Genomic DNA, 24,233 nt, shown 5'->3' on the forward strand with positions numbered 1-24,233 from the left:
GAAACAGTCTGTGCGGTGGAGAAGGAAGCCCCAGATTCAATGAAGTTCAGTTCCCCCTCTAGAGCCTCAAGACGAAATACAGGCTGCAGAGGCAGCCGACTCATTATCCCCTATTTACCCTGAGGAAATTCTGCCAGTTCACTGGGCGCAAGTGGATGCAGAATCATCTGCAAGGTGCTCTCAGGAAACAGATTTTTACGTGGAAGACAAAGTCCTTTCCCTCGAGTACCTGCCCCCGAAACACCAGGCACCACTCTGCAGAGAGGGCTCTGCCAGGCAGCTCCTAGAGAGAAAGCAGGCACTGCAGTTCCTGCCTGCAGGCCAAGGTGGGCACCGCATATGCTCAGCTGCTACAGCAACTGGACAGACACTCACTGTGACCCGTGGGACAAGCCTGTGTGTTTTCATCTACATAAAGCTGCAGACCAGCCTGTGTGTTTTCAGCTACATAAAGCTGCAGCAATGTCAGCATGTTTGGAAGAAAGCTGTCAACATACTTCTGACTTAGAAAAGACCCCAAAAAGCAATTTACTTTTATTAAAAGGCCACCAAACTGCAACACTGATTCTGACTTGAATAAGGAAGTAGACCAATTTAGTTCAGAGGTGGGCTTTTAGGGAAGTCAATCTTCGTTTAACCTGTGTTGCTGGTATGTGTCAATGAGCTCTCTCAAGTCCGGCCTGGGCGCTAGTTATTGGAATAAAGGCTACAGGTTATAATTTAGGGAAACATTTGCCTTTGGAGCGACAAAGAGCAAGTGAATTTTACAGGCTGTTAGAGGAAGCCTATCCCAGACCATTTGGTCATTTGCCTGCTGACCATATGGTAACCTTTTGTCGTTTTTAGAAGGGCTAGGTCAGGGACCTTAGCGGGCCCCCCACCTGGACGAATTCTTCCCAGGAGCTTGACACCATTAGAATATATCTGACCTCAGGGTCTAAGTTGAAATCACCAGATCTGGAGAAGCACTTCCTAAAGGGCTTGCCCTGCAGGGTTTCAAGTCAGGCAACGCTGTTGCCTACACCCCCTGTGTGCCACCTCTACTCTTTTCATTGACAATAAAACTCTGAAAAGGGCTATCTGGACTCTGGCTGCATCTCTCCTCAGCTTGCCTTGTGATAAGTGCCCTGCCATACACAAGTCTGTTACTGCCCTGTAAAAGTGACACCGTGATTCTGTTTATGAATGTGTCTTCCCAGTGAGAATTCCAGTTCTTTGAAGGAATGTGTGTTTAACTGTAACACCAGATGTAGCACATAGAAAAACAAAATATGCAAGGAAGGAAGGAAGAAAAAGAGGGAGGGAAAAATTACAGAACTATTAGTAATAACAATTGTCACCATTTATTGAATCCTTACTATACAATAGGAATGATCTTACTTGCTTTATAAATATTTTCTCATGAAAGTCTCAGGGAAACTCTGTTATTAACTCTCTTTTGCAGTAGCGAAAACTGAGCTCAAGAGTTAAACTTTCCTCAACTCACAGAAATGAAAACTGGTGAAATCTACATCTGAAGTCAGTTATTTTTTTTTTTTTAAGCTGAGTTGGGTCTTTGTTGCTGGGCGCCGGCTTTCTCTAGTTGCGGTGAGCGGGGGCTACTCTTTGTTGCGGTGTGTGGGCTTCTTATTGCGGTGGTTTCTCTTGCTGCAGAGAACAGGCTCTAGGCACACAGGTTTCAGTAGTTGCAGCATTCAGGCTCAGTAGTTGTGTCACGCGGGCCCTAGAACGTGCAGGCTTCGGTAGTTGTGGTGCCGCAACCAGGAAAGTCCCTGAAGTCAGTTTGAAGTAATTCCAATTCCTGTGTTCTTATCTACCAAGCCCAGAAAATACCAGAGCCCAGAGAATTTGAGAATCTTACCTGATCCCATACCTAGTTAGTGGGAGAGTAAAGGAAGACTCCTGGTTCTAGCAGTTAGGAACTCTTTGAAATTTTGTTCTTTAATTGTTTCACAGATCACAAGAAAAAGATTGTGCTCTGGACCTCAGGAACCATTGGAAACTACAGACTTGAACCAAGGCTGAGAAAGTCAGTAGGAGGGTTCATCTCACTTCTTGGTTGCTCTGCAACATCTGCTTCATTCCTGCTTGAAGTTGAGTGTCCTCTGCTTTTCAGTTAAATCCTGGAAAAATAGCTGTCTCACAGTCTGGAGAAATTTAAAAATCTGGAAAGTGGGACTTTAAAAGAACAAAATTGACAACACGGGACTTCCCTGGTGGTGCAGTGGTTAAGAATCCGCCTGCCAATGCGGGGGACAAGGGTTTGAGCCCTGGTCCGGGAAGATCCCACATGCTGCAGAGCAACTAAGCCCATGCGCCACAACTACTGATCCTGCGCTCTAGAGCCTGTGAGCCACAACTACTGAGCCCGCATGCCACAACTACGGAGCCCATGAGCCACAACTACTGAAGCCCACATGCCTAGATCCCATGCTCCACAACAAGAGAAGCCACCGTAATGAGAAGCCTGTGCACCGCAATGAAGAGTAGCCCCTGCTCGCTGCAACTAAAGAAAGCCTGCGTGCAGCAACGAAGACCCAATGCAGCCAAAAATTAAAAATAAATAAATAAATAAAATGAAATAGAAGGAATATATACTCATGATAGATAATGAATACAGCATACAAATTTGCTACTCTTTAAACTCACAAAAATAGATTTTACTTACATAATATATATTTTAAAATTGAACTGTGTCCTGTAGTCTCATAAGTATTCATTACCTTAAAAATAATGCCTTCTGATGGATTGGACAGTGAAGTTGTGTTGATCAACCCATTTATAATCTAAATAATGGAGGAAAACTTTGCAGTTTTGTCCTTTTCTATAAAAAGCCGACATGCATATCTTCCCCAGATACACACACGCCCAGGTTGCATCTTAGGAAATTCCAGAAAGCCCGGGTTTCATCTGACATTTAGATACCTAATTTATCATAGCACACCCTGAAAATTAAGTGCATTGCCATTTAATTGATGTGAGGTTACTGGGACCTGTAAAATGGAAAGGATCTTTTCAATGATTGACCAGGTCAATCTGGTCTTTCCTTTATAGAACATTTCTTCATTTACAATTTTCAAAGGAACAGGATTCTAAGGTGCTCCAGATGATTGGTTTAAAACTTCACCAAGGCTTGTCAAAAGAACGAAGTAAAGGCAAAGAACAAAGTGAAGGGATCCAAAGATGAAGAAAACAAATTCCTAGGGCCAACTCCAGTGTAGGAGATGAGAATCTTATTCCATGAGTACAGAAGGGTCTCATCATGTTCATGAGTGCCAGGAGTTCAGCTAAGAAGTTCCTGGGTTCCTCAGATCCTGGGGCCCAGCGGCGGTCATTACAAAGGAGACCTGCCTGGGCACTATACTGTGAGGAAGCACACATCCTCAGTACCGTGACCCCCAGGAGCACTGGGAAGTGCACGGCATATGTGCATAAGTGGTTCACTTCCCTTGCTAGGTCAGGGAGTCCAGGCCTCCTTATGTGCAGACCTGTGCTTTTCTGTAGCCTCAGGATTATCTCAAAGACTAGTTTTTCTAGGAAGTGCTTGGGTCATCAGAATGAGGCACTGAAGGAAGTCCTCTGGCATAAAAGGAAAGAGAAACTGGCTTTATTGGGGCTACAGTATTGCTCATTGTCAAGAACGCATCCAGCGAGGAGACATCCCAACAAGAAATGAGCTTCGGGTCTCTTGGCCCTGGCTCCCTGGGGTCCACCTCCATGCCGGTCTTCCTGAGAGAGACAGGCTGGCAACTGAGCATAGACACAGGAGGAAAGAACTGGACTCTTGCAGCACACTTGTTATGATTATATTTGTTCTCCCTCCAAAATAGACTTTTATGGTATTAATTAGTACAGACAACTTTTTAAGACATTCTTTTTCTGGCAAAGGACAGAGAAATTCTCAAGCAATATATAGCAGAATGCCGTGCTAACTCAAGGTAATTCTTAAGTCCAGCCTCTCTCTCTCTTTTCTCCTGGGAAATGTGTTTTTCCACAAGCTACTCTTGGTTCTCTTCGGACCATTCCATTTCTATTTTCTTTTCTGAAACAACTGGTATTCTCTATTTGCTCATGGGTTTTCTTCCCTCTTAAATTTAACATGACCTTTACAAAATTCACTCTCTTCTGTGGTCAGTGTCATGCAGTGATTAAGAGAAGAGGCTCTGGGAGACTTCCCTGGTGGTGCAGTGGTTAGGAATCCACCTGTCAGACGTAGAGAATGGACTTGAGGATATGGGGAGGGGGAAGGGTAAGCTGGGACAAAGTGAGAGAGTGGCATAGACTTATAAATACTACAAAATTTAAAATAGATAGCTAGTGAAAAGCAGCCACATAGCACAGGGAGATCAGCTCGGTGTTTTGTGACCACCTACAGGGGTGGGTTAGGGAGGGTGGGAGGAAGACACAAGAGGGAGGATATATGGGGATATATGTGTATATATAGCTGATTCACTTTGTTATAAAGCAGAAACTAACACACCATTGTAAAGCAATTATACTCTAATAAAGATGTTAAAAAAAAAAGAATCCACCTGCCAATGCAGGGGACACGGGTTCGATCCCTGGTCCAGGAAGATCCCACATGCCACAGAGCAACTAAGCCCGTGCGCCACAAGTACTGAGCCTGCTCTCTAGAGCCCACAAGCCACAACTACTGAAGCCCGTGCGCCTAAAGTCCGTGCTCCGCAACAAGAGAAACCACCACAATGAAAAGCCCGCACACCGCAACAAAGAGTAGCCCCCCCTCACCGCAATTAGAGAAAGGCCACACGCAGCAACGAAGACCCCAACACAGCCAAAAAGTAAATAAATAAAATAAATTTTAAAAAATAAAAAAGAGACGAGTCTCTGGAAACATATGGACCTCAGCTTCAATCATGACCCCACGAGTTACTGCATAATCAAGTAATTTACCTTCCCTGGGCCTGCAAATTAAGACTAGTGCCTGGGTCATAGAGCTATTATAGGGATTTAAAAGATAGCCCATGAAATGTGCTAGATAGTCTCAGTCACATAGTAGGGACTCGGTAAATGTTAGCTTTTTACATTCTCACTTCATCCCTTCAGTTTCTGCCACCAGTTCTGATTGATAAATTATTTTCTGACTCTCTGTGTTCAAATTCTTGAGAAAGAAAATCAGGTTGGCATAACTGTCCTATCAAACCACACAGCTACAGGGCTGTCCATGGATTAATGAGTCTCCAGTCAGATGCCCTCTCCTGACAGCCTCACCATGGCCTGGACATGAGTTTAGGTTATAAAACCTGCCTATCAAAGAAGCAAAGGCTATGAGGGAAGCAGTTTCCTGAAGGAGAGGCAGGGCTGATTGGTATTGATCAGCATCCTGGAAAGAAAGTATTTATAAATGCAGGTTTTCACAATATTGTACCAATGTTTCTTTATATCAGAAATAATCATGGTAAATGCTTGTTATTGGTTTTGATGAGTTTGGCTGGTAGTATACACCTGCGTTTTACTTAAGCCTATTTACTTTGAGAATTTCTGTTGTACTTTAAGATCATCAATACAATGATAATAATTCAAAGCCAATTCTAGAAATACAAAGTAAAATTTTTTCTATGAAACTGTCTTCATAGCAATCAGCGTCTGACATGGCAGTGGGCAGAATTAACGTGAACTGTGTCTGCCATTGCCTGTGTGGTGAACATCTTCCTGAAGGTAAAGGGGCTTCAAGTAGCAGGTAGGCATGCCAAAAAACATCCACATGAACCTCCTAGAAAGGGGCATGAGAGCTCAAACTCAAATGAAACCATCTGTGCAGAGAGGTCTGTGGAGCTGATGAGTATGTTATTTACAGGCCAATTCTGTGAGGTGTGCTGGCTGAGTAATTAGGACAATTGCTACTCTGGCCTTTAGCCCCTGCTCTGACTCAGCTTACACAATTTATCTACCCAAACAGACCAGTTCTCCACCACTCTTCTGACCAAGCACAGTGCTGTCTATTCTAGGGCATAACTTTATTGCCAAACTTTATTGTCTACTTTGGTACAATGATTTATTTCTTCTTAGTTCATTTTAAAACTATGAGGAGGGCTTCCCCGGCAGCGCAGTGGTTGAGAGTCTGCCTGCCGATGCAGGGGACACGGGTTCGTGCCCCGGTCCGGGAAGATCCCACATGCCGCAGAGCGGCTGGGCCCGTGAGCCATGGCCGCTGAGCCTGCGCGTCCGGAGCCTGTGCTCCGCAACGGGAGAGGCCACAACAGTGAGAGGCCCGTGTACCACAAAAAAAAAAAAAAAAAAAAAGAAAACAAGCTATGAGGAGATAACTTTTGTAACTCATTTGTTAAAGACAACAAGACACGGGTGAATTCATTCATTCACCCATTCATTTAACAAATGTTTTCCAAGGACCTACTTATGGTAGACCTTGTTTCAAGTGCTTGAGATACATCAATGAACAAAACAAAACAAAAAAATCCTACCATAATAGAGCTTACCTTCTATGCAGATAGAAAATAAACAAGATAGGGACTTCCCTGGCAGTCCAGTGGTTAAGACTCTGTGCTTCCACTGCAGGGGGCATGAGTTCGATCCCTGGTTGGGGAACTAAGATCCTGCATGCCGCACGGCCAAAAATAAAATAAAATAATAAAAGTAAAATAAAGTAAATAAAATAAACAAGATAAGTAAGTAAAATATAGGGTATGATGGAGAGTGATAGAGATTGGATTTTTTTTTTTTAAAGAGCAGCAAAGAAAGAAATACTTTCTTTCCTTTCAAGGTGGAGGGGTAGATATAACATTAGTAAGACTGGGAAAACACTGCATGCAGAAGGAAAATCTCTCACATGGACAAATTCTTCTACAGGTAACGACTCCCCAGTGGCCTATAGCCACAGGTAGAACAGAAGTTGAGGACCTCAAACCAGCCAAATCCACCAGAGAGGGACTGAATTCTACTGAAGATCAGAGGATATGTTAGGTAAGGTCATAAGGCAAATAAAAGCGAGAAATAGATCTAGAAACCTGGTAATCAGAAGAGGAGGAAATATCAGGCATGTACTGAAGATAAGGCCAGACATAAGAGAGGACAAACTGAAGACAGTCTCCTATTAGGAGCTCAGAGGTAGGTAGGGGTAATCGGGAACCAGATCCCCAAACAGGATCTCAGTAATAGGGGACAGAACTCAGCCAAAGAACTTGAGAAGCAGATGTGGAACAACTCAGCCAAGCTAACCTTAACTCTAAATCAACGTTCACCCTCAACTAGGAGCTTTGAAAAATGTCTTGGGGCAGAAGTCACTTCATTCTGTCTCGGCCTGCAGGTAAAAGGAAGGGAGGGTGGCTATGATAGTAATTTCAGGGATACTTCTGAAAGTTCTTCACAACCGGTGTTACAGTGTAGTGTCCAAGCAGAATGGAGACAGGTCCTAATGCTGAAGAGGGTCCTGCAAGGCAGTTCCAGGTGTGCCACCTTAGTTGCTGAATGGATCATATGGTAGTGAGGGGGGATGTCTAGGGCAATGACAAAGAGGACGTCTGGGAGCTCAGTGAAGTGGCTGATAATCAGCTAGTACTCAAACACCTCAATATATTGATATAATTTGCCCACCTCTCAGGTATTAGCTCCTAAATCCAAGATCCTTGAGGAAGAGCTTTGATGACAAAAAGTAGCTTTGTCCATTCATAGCATTTTGGTCCATGTGAAGAGTGCAGTGTAGTCATTACAACACAGAGTTCTGGCCAAGCCATTTGCAGGCTGTGTCTCTGGCACTTTGCTTATTCTCTCCAGGCTCTGGATCTGCAGTCATGAAATGGGATGATGACACCTACCTCGCAAGGGTGTTGTGAACATCAAAGGGATGGGAAAATGTGCAGAGTAGTGACTAGCACATAGAAACTGTGCAGTAATCACTGGAATAACCTTGCACTAGAAGGGACCTAGATGAGGTCTCGGCCAGTTCCCTGGTGTATATGAGAAACCTGACATCCTGGGATGTTGTCATTTCCTTGTGGTCACCCAGTAGTTTAATCACAAGCTCAGAAGAGGAACACAGGTTTCCTGCCTCCCAGTTGCATGCTTTTCATTCTACGTTACACTGTAACTCTTTTACCCTTTTACAAATAATGTACTGGAGCTTTGCCCCTGTGCTGCACCAATAAGATATGCATTCATGTTACTGGGTTGGCCAAAGTTCGTCTGGGTATTCTGTAAGAGGTTATGGAAAACCCAAACGAACTTTTTGGCCAACCCAATAGTAACTTTTTGCTGTAGAACGTGTAGTAGGGAAGAGGGAAAAGTAAACATAAAATGAGATTTTATGCATAAAGCATAAAACCTATAGAGGTATGCTTAATGAAGGGCCTTGGAGTGTGGCGATGGGGATTCCAATGAAAATAGCACACATTTATATATAGGCTACGAACTCATTCTTTCCAGAACGATTAGTCAGCATGATGCCATCTATTTATTGTCCTCACAGATACTTCCCAGTTATTCTCTAAGCTGACTCTCCAGAAACTCAGGTAGGGGAATATATTCTGACAGAACACAGACGATCTTGCCCTGGGAACCACTGCCACTAAGTCTCCCGTGAATCTGCATTTCTCTCTCTCTCTGGCAGCTTCAAGACAATGTTTAGAAGCAGCGACGTTAAGTAAATAGCCACAGCATGGAGAGTTCTTTCACCAGATTAGCATGACCCCTGACAGCTGGGGACAGCAAACTCACATTTAAAGAACACTGCCAAATGTGTCACCCTACTCCCTGCTTTCCCTTTAATTACCCCACACCAGTAAATGGGTTTGTGTGTGGAGACAGCAAAGGAGACAAGCATGAGGTCTGGATTTTAGCTGCCCCCCTTCCCTGTCTCCTCCCCCATCTTCAGATCTAGAAAAGAGCAGCTCCACTGATGGAACTTGAGATGTGCTTCCATGGTTCACTGGTGTCTGGGTTTGTGTGTGTATGTGATTTTTCCATAGACACAGCCCTTAACAGTTACTAAGGCAGCAGAACATGTGCTACCTTCCAAGAAGCAGAAGACTCAGTCACAATCTGTCAGAAAACAACTGTTTGCCAAGGAACTCTCCCAGAAGCACTAACCTTAGTTTAATACGTTATTGATTTTCTGAACTGTTAAGTATGGTTTATAATGGCAATAACCTACACGATACCACTCATTACATCAGTTAATACCTAGTTTATTAGAACGTTAACTTTCGCCACAGGCAATTAACCGACAAACTGATTTTGTGTGTGTGTGTGTGTGTGTGTGTGAGAAAGAGAGAGAGAGACTTATAATGAGAAATTTCCAAGTGAACATTAGTTAAGTATTTTTAAATGGCTGTGGGAGCTTGACAGTGTAGCCCAAACTCATCTTACCTTTTCTTCCTAGAAACAACAGGCCAGTACTATGGAAGTATGAACCCCCCCCCCGAACATTAGTGAGCTAATTCACAATTAGCCATGGGAAAATCATGTACATAATTGATTAAGTGTCACTATTAACGGAAAGATGTGTGTGTGTGTATACATATACATGTAGAGAACTTGGGAATAGGATAAGGAAGAGTTCTAAACTATTAAATGCTGCCCCATCATTGGTGCAACGTAAGAGTCACGTTTATTCCTTTATAGGGATGTAGCATGACATATGGAAAGTTCTTTATATTTTATTGTATTCTCAACCTAGTATATTTCTATGAAATAATATTGTCTACCTATCTCTACTCATATAACAATTTTTTTCCCTAAAGCTCATATAAACAAATATGTGCCTGAAAAAGATGCCTTGATATCTTTGTTTATTTTAAGTTTAAAAACTGGTGTTTGGAGGAAACAAGACTTCCAGAATGTTAAAGAGATTGGCAAACCTCTACCTGACACACAATAGTACTACTGAACAAATTGTCAAAACACTCATTTTACTGTTGTTTGGAAATTAACCAAAGGCATACAACAATCTGAGAAGCATTTGGTTATGCTCAAAAAACTGCTGAAATTCGGGCTTCAGGTACAAGCAGTGTCAACCTATGACATTTTCACCTGTACCTGCTCCCTGTGTTCCCCTACCTCTCACTAAGCTCATCCTGGATGGCAGTTCTACTAAGGTGGACAAGCCATAAAAATCAGGAGCTTCACTGCCAGTTGAGGCTGATCTAATTTGGTAACCCACTTGCAGGGACTTTGTCAAAAACAATAGCTATCTTGGTGACAAACAATCAGGGAAAGCTAACATCACAGCTGTGATACTGGATGAAGCAATTTACCATACAACCCAGCAATTTCACTCCTAAGTATCTACCCAAAAGAGGTGAACACATAGGTCCACACACAGACTTGTACACAAGTCTTCACAGCAGCATTATATATAATAGTCAAAAAACTAAAAATAACCCGAATGTCCATCAGTTGATGAATGGATAAACAAAATGTGGTATACACATAAAACAGAATATAATTCAGCAATATAAAAGAAGGAACTACTGGTACATGCTACAGCATAGATGAATCTTTTTAAAAATAGCTAAGTGAAAGAAGCCAGTAAAAAAAAGACCACATATTGTATTATTTCACTTATGTGGAATGTCCAGAAAAGACAAATCTATAGAAACAGAAAACAGATTAGTCATTGCCAAGGACTGGAGGTAGCACTGTAGAGTGAACTTAAAAGAGCAAGTGGGATCATTTTAGATTGTGATTATGGTTGCACAGCTCTATAATTTACAAAAAAAAATTTAATTGTACATTTAAAATGGGTGAATTGTATATAAGTGTACCTCAATAAAGCTGTTAAAAATTGGTGTATGATAGAGTATGAAAATATGGGTAAGAATACTAGCACTGACATAGAATAATCATTAGCTCTATTGTAATAATCTAACTTCTCTTGAAGTATGAAGTGTCTTGAAAAAGCATTGTAAGATTCTAAGTTTTATAAAGCAAGTCTCTTACTGCTTCATAATATACTAAAATAGAAAATTCTGAGCACTCCATTATTTCCCTTGGTGTATCTTAAGAAATTTTCCCATTCAATAAAGAAGATGTGGCACATATATACAATGGAACGTTACTCAGCCATAAAAAGAAACGAAATTGAGTTATTTGCAGTGAGGTGGATGGACCTAGAGTCTGTCATACAGAGTGAAGTAAGTGAGAAAGAGAAAAACAAATACCGTATGCTAACACATATATATGGAATCTAAAAAAAAAAAATGGTTCTGACGAACCTAGGGTCAGGACAGGAATAAAGACGCAGACACAGAGAATGGACTTGAGGACATGGTGGGGAGGGGGAAGCTGGGACGAAGTGAGAGAGTAGCATTGACAAATATACAATACCAAATATAAAATAGATAGCTAGTGGGAAGCAGCCGCATAGCACAGGGAGATCAGCTCGGTGCTTTGTGACCACCTAGAGGGGTGGGATAGGGAGGGTGGGAGGGAGACACAAGAGGGAGGGGATATGGGGATATATGTATACATATAGCTGATTCACTTCGTTCTGCAGCAGAAACTAACACAACATTGTAAAGCAATTATACTCCAATAAAGATGTAAAAGAAAAAAGAAATTTTCTGATTCAGAAATGGTCTCATAAATCATGATAAAAATAATTTCAGATAGTTATAGGAGAATCTACTCTGAAATTACAAGATGTGTAATTACATAAACTACATACAGGATGTAGGAAAAAATACAGGATTTGCTCCATATTACACTTATTGAAAGAGAGAAAAATAATTGCTAATAATTTACTTTGGCATTAGCTTCGCATTAGGCAATGCACTGAACAAAAGAATGAATACTATTTCAGATAGAATCTACCAAGTTCTTCTGAGATTAATGTAATTGTCAATTTCTAAACTAATTGAGGAACCTGAGATCATTGTCCTTATGTTCCTTTATAGAGTTTCTTTGCTAGAGATTGATCAGACACTCAGTTTAATTTTGTCAGAACAACAGCAACTCAATAAAATAGTCATTTTGGGGCTTCCCTGGTGGCGCAGTGGTTGAGAGTCCGCCTGTCGATGCAGGGGACACGGGTTCGTGCCCCAGTCTGGGAAGATCCCACATGCTGCGGAGCGGCTGGGCCCATGAGCCATGGCCGCTGAGCCTGCGCGTCCGGAGACTGTGCTCTGCAACGGGAGAGGCCACAACAGTGACAGGCCCGCGTACAGCAAAAAAAAATAATAATAATCATTTTGTGCTGAAAAGATTTTTCCTACAAAGTAGAAGATAAAATTATGGCCAATACGCTTTCTCTTTATTTAAATTTAAAATGTTGGAAGAGCCATTTCTACCTATGAAAGTTATATAACATATAGGTATATATACACATATGTATATATTTAAGTAAATAGTATTACCTAATGTTGATGGAGATATGGGAAATTTGATAATACCATATCATGCTGGTGACATTGCCAAATGGAAAACAATTTGTCAGTGTGAATCTTGAAACATAAAAATCTTCATGCCTGTACCTAGCAATTCTCTTTCAGAGAATCTATCCAAATATCCTGCTACTTGGGCACTGCTTCAATAGGTACAACCTTTTGGGGGTTTAGGGTATGTGTGGATAGGAGAAAGCACAATCTGACTCAAAGAATGTTAAATATTTGCTAATTTCAAAGTGCCTGCCTGCATCGTGATAAAAGAATTGACAAAGGCTAATGTAGCTTAAATCTCTTTTCCTCTCTGATGTATTTTCCACAAAGCCCTCCCAATTCAGCTTCATTGCTGTGTCAATCATACCCCATGTGAATTAATAGAGATATTACCAAAAGATCTGGGCAGAATGAGTCTGGAATTGTGGCTCTCAAAGCTAATGTAGAAAGAATTGTCACTTTGGTCCCATTTTGTAACGTTTTACCTTTAAAGCTTTTGGCACCTTGTGACCTACAATACCTGCCATTGAGCATGTGCAGAGTCCTCATTTGGGTCCCCAAGCTTCTGATAGCTTTGTACCAAGCATATCATTTATGTAACAGGATAAATGCAATTCTTCCTGTAGGCTCAGAAAGAGGCCACAAAGGCTGAGAAGAGAGCAATTGTTGCCTGGTAACTGCAGGATCTAAGCCAAGGGGCTGGCTCATCTATGTAGGATTTGCAAACGGGGCGGGGTGGGGGGGGGTGGGGGGGTGGGGGGGGTGGCCCAATGCTGGGTCTTCCAGCATTAACAGATCACCCACCTCCAGATCAGATAAGAGGGTGAGATTAAAAAGTCAAGATATTTAATTTCATTTTTGTTGGTTTGTTTTGGTTTTGTTTTGTTTTATATTTCTTACTGAATTGCTGTAGCAAAAAGAGATGTGCATGTATTATAAGTGTGCAGCTCAATAAAATCTTATAAACTAAATTTACCCATAACACTAGAACCAGATCAGGAAACAGAACATTACCAACTCCACAGACTCCTCCCTCAAGCTTCTTCCAGCCAATCACCCCACTATTTTTGACCTCTAACATAACATGGAATAACCTGGCCTATATTAAGAATTTTATATAAATGGTGTCATAAACTATATACTCTTGTGCCTGGCACATCTGTTCAGTATTGCGTTTTTGATATATTGGTGTGTATAGTTGTAGAATGACCATCCTCAATGCTGTATAGCATTCCATTGTGTGAATATACCACCATTTATTTTTCCATTCTATTATTGATGGTCAATTAGGCAATTTTCAATTTGGGGCTATTACAAATAGGGCTTCTACTAACATACCTTTGTTGAACATATACGTGCATGTCTGTTAGATATATGCCTAAAGAGTGGAATTGCTAGGTCAAAGAGAATAAATATGTTTAGCTATAGTATATAATGTCAAAGCATTTTCTAGTTATTATATCAATTTATACTCCCACCTGTACCTCTAGTATATGAGAGTTCCAGATGCTCCACATCCTCACTAACATGTAGTATTTTCTTTTTCATTTTAGCTATTCTGTAGGTGATGTAGAAGTGCACAGTAGTGAGGATTTATTTCAAGAAAGATTTAATTGCACTGTGCTTTACCTCCTCAACTCAAATGAGAGGAGCTTTGGGATCTATTAGAAAATCTTCAAATGTGTTTCCAAGCTTGAGGAACAAAAGGACAAGCATCTGACTTGTGCTTATGAATTTTAAAGGCAAGACCTATGGCTGGTACCACCCCTTGCTCTTGGCAGAGTGGAGAGGGCTGACCACAGAGCCGGCTCCTTTTTCAAAAAAGTAGGGAAGAGGTGCAGGTTTCCTGGGGATCAAATATGACCTTGAAAAAGGGATCCAATCTGGGTCTTCTTAGCATTTACTCCAACCCAGAGGACTGGTTGGAATACCTAGGACCCCAATTATAAACAGCTGAAAGCCAAGATGCCAAAGGTAAAGTTCTGTACAGTCAGCCAGAGAAAAGGCATTCCCCTAACCAAGGAGTTGAAGTGGGAGGTCTCCAATTGGAAAATTGCTAAGGACCCCATAAATGCACCCTGTGGGAAGGAAAGAGGTATTATTGGAAAAATACTGTCACCAGAGTACCCCAACACCTCATTCCAAATGAACCAACCACTTAAACTTGCGCCATTTTCACCATTGCCCTGGGGTCAGCCATGTAGTAATTAGCAAACAACTAAGAGAAGAAGTTAGTTCCTGTCCTTTTCCTGCTGCAGGATTCCAGTACTGGAGGAGGTCTGTGCTTAGGAAGGAGAAAAGTGTAACTGAATAAGTTTGGCATTTGAAATAACACTAGACTAGACTGGAGTTAAGTCATTACATGATGAACTTGTCAGTGCTTTAAAGAGATTTAAATATTTTTTACTGGTTAAGAGGGACTGGAAAAACCAGGGGGCATGTCAAGGATTTCATCCAGGGGCAGACAGAGAACTGACCCAGAGTAAGAATTAAAAGGAGGAGGATGAGAAAGAATAAGGAAGAATTTCATATAATACAGGGGATTGACTTAATGTTTAAAAAAACAAAAAACTCTGATAACCTCAATGTTGATCCTCCCGATGATATTCAGTCTTTCACAGGCACAGTTTATAGGCAAGCAATAAGCAGCAAGATGTTTGAAGTTTACGTGAAAAGTGCTACAGTGCATTTAAAGACAAACCAACCTCAACTACTACCTAAGCATGTGCTTTAGAAAAAAGGCAAAATCATTCAACCGAAGGTGTCAGAGTGACATCTCTGAGTGACAACAGCCTCTACTGATCAATGAACAGTGATAACTGTGGGCCTGTGCCTTAACTTGAAGACTGGCCCATTGAACTGTTCTGACAGAAACAGTTCTGCTCCAGTTATAACAGCAATATGTGTGATCAACATACAGGCTACTGAAGTTTCTGTGCCACAAGTAAATTCCAGTGAATGTTCGAGGGGTACATGGAGTGTAAGCATTCCTATTCCTATTCCTATTTCTCCACCACCAAAGCCTACAGCCTTTAGAGTCCATTCTTCAACAAGTCTGGTAAACCAACCACATAGACCTTCAGGGAATGTAGCCAAAAAATTTACCTAATCCTATAGTAGGAGTCAGAGGACATCCTCACCTCATAAAGAAGAGCATCCCAAGAAAACCAAAATGTAAGAGAATAAAACAAGTGAAGATGCTAACAGTCTTGTTTTGAGTGGGCATGAGAAAACAGAAATAAAGGAACAACTGTATATAAAAAAAATACAACTCAACTGGAAACTAAGAGACTTCTCTTTTGGCTTCTCAGAAAACATCAAGTACAAACCTCTCCAATATCCCTGGTCTCCCTGCAAATTCTATTCCAGTTATCAAGGATTCAATAAAACTGAGATTTAACTGGTCAAAATAACTTCAGTGGTCCATAAACAATATCTGCCAACTTAACCTGTTGTCTTCAAATGCTAAAAAAGGAGAATAGAGTGTACAAGATTAGACATGACTAAAAAAGGATTTAGGTTTATTTGCTGGCCTCCCTGACTCGGCTAATCAGCATTTATTAGGAAGTCCTAATTAGTAAGTGCAGAGCCAGGAATGCTATTATTAATTTGTTATCAACAGTATGAAGGATGGCAGATATTGATAAACTTAGTTATTCTTTCTTAATCTGGCCAAAGAAAACTAACAGATTTTTCCAAATAACATGTTTTATGAATTCTCCATTGTGCTCCTTTCTGTCATATGTACATTTTTCATGAAAAATTTCAATTATTCAGTCTCTCCCTCTATCTTTCTAAATTAGTTTTCCAAAGTTGGAGTATAGTCTTTACACCTTTCGGAGATGCATTAATTGAGGATTTCTTTTCACCATTACTTAATAGGTCTAACATAGGTACACTATTTCTTCTTCCCACATTTTTGTTCTCTGTAGTCACTTTGCCTTCCCTTCCGCTACCTGAGAAAATATGGTATATTAACAAGTGAAATGCACAATGTCTGGTATTTTGTGTAGCTATGGATTTAGGATTTAGATTAATCTCGTTTTGTTTACACAATGGGGAAAATTCAGCTTTTTAAATACTTCATAGAATTGCACCCAAACTTTGCAAGTAGGAAACTTGGACATTTTCTTGGTAGTGACTTTTTAATTCTAATTTTCATAACCTAGAGATCAGGCTGTTGCTTTCACATGATGTATGTAGTATCTCATGACTGGAATTTGTTTTGTCTTATAATATCTATACTCCTTTTGTTTTTCAAGAGCTATATTGTAAACAGATGATATATTACCTCATTGAAAATACATTTAAAACATGCACACACACACATACACACACACACAAACTTGCAAAAAAAAAACCCAAACAAACAGCAACAACCAACGCCAAGGTTAAGAGGAAAAATCAGGAATGAAATAAGCTAAATGTTTAGTATTAAAGGAGTTGGGATTGTGAATGTATTTAACTGTGCTCAGTATTTCTAATTTTCTGTGACACAAGTATACAACATGTGTAATGTTAAGAATATAAAAATAGAAGTTTGGAGCTGTTGATTTAGAACAAACATTAGAGAGCTAAGGATTTAGATTTTACTTTAAGTGGTTAGATTAATTTAATGATAGTTTAGATTGTCTATACATTTAGAAGTTTTGGTGGGAAATCATAGCATTTCCACTAGATATATTCTATATATATAATGTATATGTATGTATGTATAGACATGTGTATGTCTCTGTAGATGTTGTGTGTATTTCTGTGTATGTATGTAAAGTTCAAAAGCATTTTATTGCTTATCTCATTATATATAGTACTTTTTAAGTTACAGTTGCAAAACTTTACAACAGATATGGAACTCTGCCTTGCTGGAGCCTAGAAAACTATAAAGCAATAAAGAGCCAAAATGACTTTTTATACATGTTTTCATGTGGATTTAATGGGACTATGGGATATTTGATGGTAGAAATGCCACAGTGTTAGCTGAATCATCAAATAATTCCTAGACTACTTCTAACATCAATGTCTGGAGGTTATTTCTAAGTTATACTTGTAACCTTGGGTCAACTTTATGATGCCTTTAAGCTTAACAACACTAAACTCTTTGAAACTGTTAGGGGGGTAGTCTAGAGCCTTAAAAAAAATCTAGATAATACTGGTCTCAATACCTTGTAGATAGCCCAATGTTCCAAAAAGATTTTTGCAAATTCCTGGTAGAGGCGCTAAAGTAGAGGGAGGAACTCCAGCTCTGATTGTCTGCCTTCAATTAATTCTTATCCTCTACTTTGTGTCTCAGGATTGTTCCTTTCACTCCACCTTAAGGGGAAAACCTAATATGAGACACATACCCTACTCCTGGAGACCTGAAGCCAAAAGCAAACAGGATATTATTATTTTTTAATTCTACTGAATAGTATATGAGCCTGATATATCAAAGTAAATTTAAATTGTATGTTAGATATACTTAGCCTTCAAATCCATTGATTACCTGAGTATAGGATATTTCTCCCCAAATCCACTGCCTCAAATAGCACTTTGGCCTCTTGACACTTCCTGAATCCTTCTACTCATCAGTTGAACCATATTCTCCCAATGACACTATTTTCTTACTCTATTATAGAAAACAATTCAGGGTTTATTAATATCTATTTCTATAACCACCACTTATAACCACTGAATGAGAAAAATATCAAAACAAAAGCCATATGGAAAGGAGATCCCGGGATGGGGAGAAATTTATATTTATTTTTTACAGATCCATTGACTAAATTTGTCCAGTCCATTTTTAAAGAGAGTTGAGACAGCATTAATTCATACACGTTGAGAAATATTGGCACTGTGCTTGGCTCTAAGAATACTGTACTGAGTGAAATAGACAAAACCCCTGCGCTTACATATTTCCTTGTCTGGAGGAGACAAACAAATTATCCTATAAATAGGCACAGTCAAGAGCCGTGATGAGTGCTGCATAGAATGTAAGTTTTGTTAAAGTGTACAGGGAACCTAAGTTCAATTGAAAACTCAAGGAAAGCCCTTCTGAGATGGAATCATGTACAGCATGCCTTCAAGTATGAGAAGAAGCCGGGCATGGAAAGGGCAAGGAGGAAGATGGACAAAGGGCCGGAGGTAAGAACCTTGGGTGTTTGAGAGAATGAAAGAAGGTCAGGAGTGAGAAGCATAGGGAGCATGTTAGCAGGGCAATGCAGGGCAAGAAGTTTGTAGAGGAAGATAGAGGTCAGCTACCAAACGATGCGAGATATTATTTTTGGTATAATTCTTGGAAATTCTTGAAAAGTTTTGGGAAACAGGTGGCATGATCCAGTTGACATCTTAAGGAGATCACTCTGTAGTTTAGGAAGAATAGATCCAAGAACAACAATGAATGACATTTATTTTCATAAATCTAGAAAAGGTTATGAAATTGGAGATACATTACACAAATTAGATGTCAGATAACAGACCTTTTCTGGAAGAATTAGGTGTCAGGGAATAGATTCAATTTGTCTAATGAGAGAAGTGCCTGTTAGGAGCATTAGAATTCTAGAATAAAATTCCTAGTAGACAATACATATATGAACTTTCTCATGTAAGTAAAGGTATCAACTACCTGAAATGCCTTTTCCCATTTGATCGTCAAATGGAACATCTGATTCTAATATTCCCATGGATCAAAACCTTGTAAGGTCATTCAGACGCAATTTCATGGGGGCAAAGCCAAAAACTGCAGGTCTAATTCATACTGCCTTTGCCTTCACACATCTCCACACAGCTGATTGTGCAACTGCTGCAGTGAAGAATAGGGCTCCTAAATTTGAAACTATATCACCCACATCACTTATCATTAACATGTGTCCTAGTCACTTTATTAATTATATAAATCTTTTGTGCAAGGGTCCCTGGGATGGTGGACAGACAGTACGTGCAGCACCATCGGCTGTCGGTGCCAATCATTTGGTGAATATGATTAACTATATTATAGATTCGTTAGGTGCTTTTTAATCATGTTTACACATTTTAAGAAATAATTGAATTGGTTGCACAGATGTGATAATAAGGAGGCAAAGACAGAAGACCACTATATGCTAAAATTGGTTTTACGCATTTCAGCAAAAATACACCACATTAACCTCACGTTAATATTCAGAAAATTTTCTACAGCCCTTGCTTACCTTCTGGTACAGATCTGCATTTTCCTAACAGCTGGGAGTGTACAAGTTTAAATCTGGTGTAGGTTGCTCTATTCCCCCAGTATATTTCCTTCCTTGCAAAACTATTGTGGAGCCTTTAAATTTGAATTTTCACAGTAATTCACAGGAAGTTATGCTGCAGCCAGTCTCAGCTCTTAATGGCTTATTCACATGTGATGACACACGAAGTAGGCTTTATTTTGTATTTCAGGAAATTGACTGGTGCATTGTGTTTTTCTTTTCTGGAGGTTGAAAATGTTAGCTAGAAATGCCCCCAAGCATAAAAGAGATGAAGACAAAGCACAATTGGTCAGAGGCCCTAAAGGTTTTCATAACATTCATTCCTAATCTTCCAGAAAAAAATCTTCAACTTTGCTTTCTATGAAATAAAAAATTCTGGCATTGATTATTACCCATTCTTAGTCCATTCAGATATCCATTGAGTGGAACTTTCCCTGTAAATCAATAAAACAGGTCTCAATTTCAAAAACGCTTCATACAGTTTCAGAATTTGTTTTCAGAGGGTGCCACCGAGGGAATCCTAAATCAGTTCTTAATTTTCTATAATATACAAAATTTTGGGTTTGCTCTCTGCTATCACACTGATGAAAATTTTAAGTAAAAGGGGTTAAGAGAGCCCGAGGGAGAGCACAAGGAATTTTCTGAATCTTCTTTCCTAATGTCCTGAATAACAGAAAACAAAGGAATTGGCCTCTCTGAATTTGATAGCTGGAGGGGAGAGTATGGGGGGAGGGGAGGTAGAGAAGCACATAGTTAACTAAACAGAAGTCACAGCTGCTCCCCTATCCAACTCCTTGCCTGCTTGTTCTGAGGCCTTTCGTTGGGCAGAATTGGAGAAATAGCATGGTAAACGATGATACGAGATGGACGGATTTGCTCTATACTGGAAACAGCAGCGAGCAAGTGGTGAAGACAGAGAATGGATTGGATGGTATCTGGGGAAAGAGAAGACAGGGGCTGGAGGAGACTAGGTTTGGGAGTCTGGGAGCATTTGGGTAGAGGGGGAGGAAAGACTTTGATTCTACTGTCAAGCCTGTGATACCCTGACAGAGAGAAAAGGACAAAGAGGTTTAAGTTGTGTTGACTGTTAAAAAGTATAATCATGCATAGCCATTTCTTTAGAGACTAAAGTCTAGATATCTAAATAAATAAATAGGTAGGAAGATAAATAGATAGGAGGTAGATAGATACAGATGTACGTAATAAAATAGCTATCATTTACTGAGAACCTACTATGAGTTCAGCTTTTTGATACAATATCTCTAATCCTGACAAGGTAATTAATATATTGTGCTCATTACACAGATGAAAGAACTGAGGTTTGGAAATATTAACTGGCTTGTTCAAAGTCACACAGGTATTAAATGGACATACTGAAGATTTTAACCTGATATGTATGAACCCAAAATCTATTAACTTTTTCCCTCTATCATGCTGCTTCCTTGTGCATTCTTCTTTCTAAGCAAAGTACAGCAAGCTTTAGGAGGAAAGAATTTTTGAGCTTCCCCTTTCATCCTTCTTCTGCCAACATAAATATTTCCTCCCTAAATTGAAACTGGAGAGCTAATATTTATTACATAATAGGACATAATTTAAAGGAACAAACAATTATCTGGTTCAATTGAATATCGTTTGACTTATTTCTTCAGATAGACAGGACTTTTAGTGGGGGTGACAGAACACACATAGAAATATAGAATCACTGGTTTGTGATACTGATCCATAATAGGCATCCTCCCTCTCTTCACACATATCACAGGCAAATTTGTGTTCTTCTCAAAGACCCAAAGATTCATACAGAAACAAGAAAAACAAAAAGCAGTACAGAAGGCCCAGTTCTCCAAATAAAACAGGAATATCACAGAAACACAAGGCAGCACAGCTTCACTGATCATTTGCCTACCTGGAATACTGTCGGCAATATTCAGGTTTAGCCCTCTTTTTCTTATCAGAATGTTTGTCTGGCAGTGTTCTTACGGATTATCTATTTCTGCTGAATAACTTGCAGCAGGGCTGCTAATCAAGAGAAAAAAGAAGCTGCCTTTGGTGATGAAAATTGCTTTCTAGTGACTGATTGTGCTAATCAATCTTCTACAAGGGAAATCAGGAGTAAAAGATGGCCAATAATTGCAAAACACTGCTGCACACATGAAGAAAAATAATTGACGCACAAAGCACAGAAAAGCAACTCTTGAGAAAATGTTGCGGAGTTAGCTATTTTAAAAATATATACATTGGAAAGTAGTTTTTCACAGTTTAACACCTAAGCTTTATTTTATTTTATTTTTTTCTAAGCTTTATTTTTAATATAGGTAAGGACTATGCCTACTTTACTCTGGCATTATAGTATTTAATGACACTGCATAATCTGAGAGTAATCTAGGATTTCTCATTTGGAATCTGAAAACTCATTGAAAGTTATAAAAATTATCAAGATTGTTGATGCACAGATTACATTTAGCTTCTGATCATAACTTTTTTGTGTATGATAATCACAACTGAATTAATAGCAGAAAATCTTTATTTCTAATGATCCCCACCTGTCAGTGCAGCTCAAGTAATGATCTACAGTGTTTCAGCCTCTTTGTTTAGAGCTTGCTTACAAGTTCACTGTGATATTACAGCTATGAAATCCAATTTGGCATTGACTCTATAGCAAGTTTTGTGCAGACATTGTAAAGTAGAAATAAAACTTACACTCTTCCCCATTAAAAAAAAAGTATGGATGCTTTTTCAATCTGTTGTGCATCTAAACCAATTTTTCAGGACTTTATATAACTTAAGAGCCAACTACACAAGAGATCTGGAATCATACATGTGAGTAAAATATGTGAGATAATGCCTGAAATTTGGGAAATCAATTTTGGCTCCTTAGAAGCACATACATATCATGTTTCTTCAAACCTAAGAGAGCATCAGTTGTAAGACTCACTGAAACAATTGAGGAAGAAATATGTCACGAATTAAATTATGATGTATTGCATTAATGAAAGTCCTACATGACACATGATCTGGTCACACCAGCCTCTTTTTGCTTTGAAGTTTTCTTCTGTTTCCAAGTGATTCGGAATTTTTTCCTGCTTGCAGTATATTAGACAATTTCAAAGGAACGTAATAAAACCTGAAACAGCAAAGTCTCTACGATGGGAATCTCTCTAAGGTCTCATGAAGCTTCTTTTGTATTTCTTTGCACAAAATCATGAAATTGTATTCACTCCTCCAAGGACAAATATTTGCTTTAATAGCAACAAATTTGTGCCCTACTGCTGTATTTTTGAGGTCAAATAATTCTATATTTCAAACCAAACGATACCGATAATTTTGTAATGCAATGAAACTCAACATGCTTAGTAACATAACCCAACTGAAATGATATTAAAAACTACAACCAAGAGTGCATATGTGCAGGCAATGACAAGTACGATGTAACTGCCAGCTGGACAACATAGAATACAGACACATCCTGATTTCAGAGAAGTTAAATGTGAAAAATGCCCATCTTAGAATTGATATGATACAGTAATATATTGCAAGGTGAAACTTTAGAGATGATGATGTTCAGTTCCTTCATTTTTCACAGTAGCTCTGTTGGGCAGCACCCTGCAGACCTATAAGGCCTGTACTTGTCCAGCTTCAAAACCAAAGAAAGAGCCCAGCGACAGAGACATCAATGGTTTAATGGATGGGGGAGCTTACTTCTGAAGCAAGGTCCTGGAGCAACACCCCACCAACCACCACATGTGGCAGATGGCGGGCAGGACATGGCAGCTGTCTTTGCTCCTGGGGCACTGGGGGTGGTGGTGGGGAGATGGCCAGTTGTAGGGGAATTGATGTCAGGTGGGCTCATTAGTTACCAGGGAAACCAGTAGAGGGGCACGCCCCTCACAGGCCCTTTGAAAAGAACAATCACTAGCTGAGGCCTGGGGCAAGTATGTAGGAAGGTTGGTCAAGCGGGTAGAGTATAGGTGAAGCAAACACTGGTCGGGCAGTGGATGTACAGAGAGCAAGAGAGCAGCCATCTTGAGTGGCCTGTGCATACAAGCTCCATGAGGCTCAACAAATTAAGAAAAGCTGTCCCAGATGGTGGTAGAATCTAGACAAAAATCCTAATTTTTAAGACAACAACTTACACAATTTTGGTGATCTGTCCCTTTTAAATGATTTATTACTTTATGATTTTCTTATTATCTTGTGCTCACAGCTGTTATTTGATTGAGGACTGGTTTAACTCATCATTTTATTAATCACTGATTATTGAACAAGACACAGGTTGCTTCTGTGCTTTACTAAGTGAACCTACTTGGCAATATAAAATGTTAATCCATTACATAATTTCAATGTCTTAGTTTCTAGTAAGTAAAATTATTATACTTGATTAATCTTCCTAAAATAACCCTTTCATTCTGTGAAATTAAACGTCTTCCTTTTGTTTGCTGCATCATTTCTAGATTTCTCCATCCAATTTTGAAGGCTTTTCTTAATTTAGTGTCACTACTCAATTTGATTTCTCTCCACTTGAAACCATATTATCCTGCTTTTTACTTTAGTCATTATAACTACTACTAACAAAATGCCTGTAAAATTATTGTTTAATCTCAGTTTTAATTACTGACCATGGAATCTTCTGAAAAGTAATTTATTATATTAATTGGCTTTGGCTACTAGCACACAATGTACACCA

The 24,233-nt window shown here is 39.6% G+C and overlaps 1 pseudogene; it reads left to right on the forward strand.

The window, feature by feature from the left end:
• Positions 1-14,868: 14,868 nt before the first annotated feature.
• Positions 14,869-15,763, forward strand: LOC115848362 (poly(A) polymerase alpha pseudogene; annotated as a pseudogene).
• The last annotated feature ends 8,470 nt before the right edge of the window (positions 15,764-24,233 follow it).

The sequence above is a fragment of the Globicephala melas genome, chromosome X (assembly GCF_963455315.2).
Source record: "Globicephala melas chromosome X, mGloMel1.2, whole genome shotgun sequence".
Taxonomy (NCBI): Eukaryota; Metazoa; Chordata; class Mammalia; order Artiodactyla; family Delphinidae; genus Globicephala; species Globicephala melas.